Source organism: Cervus elaphus, chromosome 19, assembly GCF_910594005.1.
Source record: "Cervus elaphus chromosome 19, mCerEla1.1, whole genome shotgun sequence".
NCBI lineage: Eukaryota > Metazoa > Chordata > Mammalia > Artiodactyla > Cervidae > Cervus > Cervus elaphus.
In genome coordinates, this window is record NC_057833.1 from 7,602,544 (window position 1) to 7,608,419 (window position 5,876).

Here is a 5,876-nt window from a genome sequence, read left to right on the forward strand (position 1 = left end):
GATCACATAAATATGTGGAAGAGGTGAAAATGTAATCTAAGGTTGATACAACTACATACTCTATAGTTTTACTATAGATGTATCTATAAAGACTATGTAGCACTGTGTATGCTTTTAAACTTCAATAAATACTATTTTATATATATTTAGAAATATTACATTTATAAACCATATACAACACTTATTTTCAATCAACAATGCTTTTGAAATTTAATGTTATCACATGTTACATCTGTATCCCTCATATTGACAATTACCAAGTATTTGATTTCATAAACATGAAATAGGCAACCGTTTATCCAATCTCCCAATGATATACATTGTTATGTTTCCATTTTATTAACAAAAATTCTACAATATCTATCATTTCACATATTTTCATGTGCACACATGATATTTTCTCTAGAGTATATACTTATTTTTTTTTTTAAGGTTTTCTCACATTTATTATATTCACACAATTTCTCCCGAGTGTGGATTTTCCTATGTTGATTAAAAAATATGGAACGCTTCACGAATTTGCGTGTCATCCTTGCGCAGGGGCCATGCTAATCTTCTCTGTATCGTTCCAATTTTAGTATATGTGCTGCCGAAGCGAGCACTAGAGTATATACTTAGACATGTGTCTTTGTCCAGAGTATATATCTAGAAATAAGTTATAGAATAAGTTCATCTTCACCTTTATTAGATATTATTGTAGTACAATGCAAAATGTTTGCACAAAGCTATGCTCTCAACAACAGTATATAAATTTAAAAGCTTTCAACAGCAAAGGAAACCATAAACAAAAAGACAATCTTCAAAATGGTAGAAAATATTTGCAAAGGAAGCAACCAACAAGAGATTAATCTACAAAATATATAAACAGCTCATGAAACTCAATATTAAAAAAGCAAACCACTCATCAAAAAATGGATAAAGATCCTATATGTAACATTGAAATAGACATTTCTCCGAAGAAGACATACAGATGGCTAAAAAACATATGAAAGGATGCTCAACATCATTAATTATTAGAGAAATGCAAATCAAAACTACAATGAGGTATCATCACCTCACACTGGTCAGAATGGTCATCATCAAAAAATTTACAAACAATAATTACTGGACAGAGTATGGAGAAAAGGGAGCCCCCCTATACCGTTTGTGGGAATATAAATTGATTCAGCCACTATGGAGAACAGTACTGTATGGAGGCTTCTTAAAAAACTAAAAACAGAACTACCATATAATCCAGCAATCCCACTCCTAGGCATATACCCAGAGAAAATCATAATTTGGAAAGATAGATGTACCCCATGCTCACTGAAGCACTGTTTACAACAGCAGGGACGTGGAAACAATCTAAATGTCCATCAACAGATGAATGGATAAAGAAGATGTGGTACCTACATACAGTGGAATATTACTCAACCAAAAAAAGAACAAAATAATGTCATTTGCTGCAACATACACAGACCTAGAGACTGTCACACCAGGTGAAGCAGGGCAGAAAATGACAAATGTGATATCACTCATATGTGGAATCTTAAAGAAGGGTGCAAGTGACCTTCACAAAACAGAAGTACACTCACAGATGTAGAAAACAAACATGGCTACCAGGGAGCAAGAGGGGGAGGGATAAATTGGGAGATTGGGACTGACACATATACATCACTACATATAAGACAGATGACTCATAAGGACCCACTGTATAGCCAGGGGACTCTCCTCAGCACTCTGTAATGGTCTACGTGAGAAAAGAAACTAAAAATGAGTGGATATATGTACATGTATAACGGATCCACTTTGCTGTACACCGAAAACAAACACAACAGTATAAACCAAATACACTCCAATACAAATTTTAAAACATAAATAAAAGGAAGAGAAAATGAATCTTCCTTTTCTACTCATAGTCTTACCAATAATCAGAGAAATATTTGTGTTTTGGCCAAATTTTGATGGGTTTGAAAAGCTAACACATTATTTAATTGCCCTGTCTTGATTAGTAGGGAAAGACAGCATATTTTTTATAGAATTTTCTTTGGCAAATTGTTTGCTTACAACCTGTTCAAGTGCTTTTTTTATTGGGTTGAGAGTCATCTTATAGATTTATACTTCTTTATTGTAAAAACTTGTTCTGTGACTTAGGTACTTCATGTATTTTACTGTATTGCTTATTTTTTAACTTTTTTTAAAAAAATAAGTGAGTTGCAAAACTTCCATGTAGTCCAATTTATTTTTCTTCATGGTTAATGTTCTGTGTATGTCATTTAATAAAACTTTCTGTGTCCTAGTATGCTAAAGATTGCCTTCTAAAAATTTGTTCTAAAGCTTTAGAATTTGATTTTCTTTTACAGTTTTAATTCATCTGTAACTGGTTCTGTGTATAGTGTGAGATACAGATGTAGTTTTATCTTTTCTGTTTAGATAATAATTTATCCCAACATCAATTGTTAATTTATTTGTAATTTTACACCAGGCTCCTCTGCCCATCGAACTCTCCAGGCAAGAATGCTGGAATGGGTAGCCATTCCCTTCTCCAGGGGATTTTCCTGACCCAGGGATTGAACCTGGGTCTCCTGCATTGCAGGCAGATTGTTTACTGTCTGAGCCACCCAGGAAAGCCCCATTTGTAACATTAGCTATGTTAAATACAGTATATGCAAGATTAAATATGTTTAAGCGTCTGTTTCTGGGTTACTCTCCACCACTGATTCAACGTATAATTTATACAATGTTTTAGTATCATAATAAATCTTGGTATCTGGTCTCACTTTTTATTTTCTTCAAATTTTTCTTGGATATTCCTTGCCATTCATTATTGTCCCAAATGAATTTTTAAAACTTGTCAATTTCAGTGAAACACTGGAGACAGGGAAACTTTCACTGTATTTGCTTCAGATTTCTAGATAAATTAAGTAGAAACACATTTTCTTATAATGGTGAATTTTCTTATGAAAATAGAACACTATTTTTACACAATTATTTTTCCTTCAGTTTTGTTTATAAGCTTCCATGAATTACTATACATTTCAAGTTATTTCTATATGTACTATAGTTTAACTGACTCAACAGTATCTTTGTTTTTACTAATCCTCTAACTGCTTATATGGCAATTGAGCCCATGTTGATCCTATAGACAGCAACTCTGATAAAGCTTTAGTTTAAAAAAATGTATTGGAGTGCCTTTGCAGTTCTCTCTAAGCAGTCATAGCATCTGGAAGGAACAGAATATTGCTGTTCCCTTTCCCTGACAGAAATTTCTTGTTATCCAACCCAAAGAACAATTTTCAGCCAGGCACATTGCCCCTCTTCTAAAAGACTACATTTTCTCAGGTAATTTTGCAACTAGATGTGACCATGTAGCTTTGTTCTGGTCAATAAAATTTAAGCAAAGCAATGTGTGGGACTTTAGGAAAGGCTTCTTAAATGAGAACAAATGAGTATTTCTCCATTTTTTGTTTTTGGTTGCCTGGAATGAAAACATAAAGTGTGGGAGTTGAGCAATCACCCTGGATTATAAGGCAATATAAAAAGCTGGTGGAGCCTCAAGATAGAAGTGCTGGTCCCTGATGGCTGGGGAGTTGCCAGCACCAGTCTTGATTGCTTGCCTTTTTTTTTTGTAAAGTGAGAGAAACACTTTTTAAATGTATTATAATTTAAAGTCTTTCTGTATGTGCAGATAAAACTAATCCTGAAGGGTAAACTTTCCACTTTTTTGTATTACTTATTTGTTTTCCTTGGGCTGTTGTACTCTCTTTGACTTTCAGGACAATATTAAATAATAATATTCATAGTAGCCATCCTCCTCTTGTTTTCGAGTGTAATGAATCAAAACCTTTTCCATTAAGTGTGATATTTATTATAGAGTTTTTGTAGATATGCTTTTTTATTAAGGATGAGAAAGTACAAGGTATTTCTTATTGGTCATCAACTAAGACTTACCTTCGTTAAATTGAGAAGTAGCCATTAAATGCTCATAGAGAGCTGTATAAAACTAAAACTGACCATACATAACCTTTTAAAGAATCCTGGTCTTTTAACATATTTTGTTCCTTTCAATCTGTAGCAGGGACATTTACAATACAAATGAAATCCATAAATGCCTCTAACAAACTAAATCTTACTGTATTAGTGAAATAATCAAAATTAAAACTCCCATGTGAGAGAATTTTAAGAATTACTTTGCAATTGACATTTTTATACTTTTCTTGGCTTTAATATAGCACCAATATAGACAAAATAAAAATGTTTTTTCCCTCTTATGAACAAGAGATGTTTTCAGTTTAGCATTTAATTTTTAATTATAGATTTCTGTACTTTGCTTTAAATAAAAAAGCTACCATAAGCAACTATACAGCAATAAAATGGACAGTCTTGAAGAAAACGATAAGTACTTACAAATACACAATCTCCCTAGACTGAACCAGGAAGAAACAGAAAACATGAATAGGCCAATTACTGGTACTGAAGTTGAAACAGTAATTTAAAAACTCCCAACAAACAAAAGTCTAGAATAAGATACTTCACAAGTAAATTCTACAAAACATTTGGAGAACAGTTAATATCTATCCTTCCGAAACTATTCCACAAATTGCTGAGGAAGGAAAACTGCCAAACTTCCACTGTGGTTTGGTATGCGGCCACCACACTCTCATACCAAAACCAGACAGCAATATCATTAAAAAAGGAAATTACAGGCCAATATCACTGATGAATATATGTGCAAAAATCCTCAACAACATACTAGCAAGCCAAAGCCAACAATCCATTAAAAGGACCATACACTATTATCAAGTGAGATTTACCCCAGGGATGTGAAAATCTTTCAGTATCTGTACATCAATTAATGTGATACACCACATTAACAAATTAAAGAATAAAAACCATATGATCAAGGAATCCAGATAGGAAAAGAAGAAGTGAAACTCTCACTGTTTGCAGATGACATGATCCTCTATATAGAAAACCCCAAAGACTCTACCAGAAAATTACTAGAACTAATCAATGAATATAGTAAAGTTGCAGGATATAAAATTAACACACAGAAATCCCTTGCATTCCTATATACTAACAATGAAAAAACAGAAAGAGAAATTAAGGAAACAATACCATTCACCATTGCAACAAAAAGAATAAAATACTTAGGAGTATATCTACCTAAAGAAACAAAAGACCTATACATAGAAAACTATAAAACACTGATGAAAGAAATCAAAGAGGACACAAACAGATGGAGAAACATACCGTGTTCATGGATTGGAAGAATCAATATTGTCAAAATGGCTATTCTACCCAAAGCAATCTATAGATTCAATGCAATCCCTATCAAGCTACCAACGGTATTTTTCACAGAACTAGACCAAAGAATTTCACAATTTGTATGGAAATACAAAAAACCTCGAATAGCCAAAGTAATCTTGAGAAAGAAGAATGGAACTGGAGGAATCAACCTGCCTGACTTCAGACTCTACTACAAAGCCACAGTCATCAAGACAGTGTGGTACTGGCACAAAGACAGAAATATAGACCAATGGAACAGAATAGAAAGCCCAGAGATAAATCCACGAACCTATGGTCACCTTATCTTTGACAAAGGAGGCAAGGATATACAATGGAAAAAAGACAACCTCTTTAACAAGTGGTGCTGGGAAAACTGGTCAACCACTTGCAAAAGAATGAAACTAGAACACTTTCTAACACCATACACAAAAATAAACTCAAAATGGATTAAAGATCTAAATGTCAGACCAGAAACTATAAAACTCCTAGAGGAGAACATAGGCAAAACACTCTCCGACATAAATCACAGCAAGATCCTCTATGACCCACCTCCCAGAATATTGGAAATAAAAGCAAAACTAAACAAATGGGACCTAATGAAACTTAAA

At 33.3% G+C, this 5,876-nt stretch overlaps 1 non-coding gene across 1 annotated transcript; it reads right to left on the reverse strand.

Moving 5' to 3' along the window:
- Positions 1 to 495: 495 nt before the first annotated feature.
- On the reverse strand, positions 496 to 602 carry LOC122676306. The gene has a single exon (XR_006335565.1). It is a non-coding gene; the product is annotated as a U6 spliceosomal RNA (small nuclear RNA).
- Between the last annotated feature and the right edge of the window lie 5,274 nt (positions 603 to 5,876).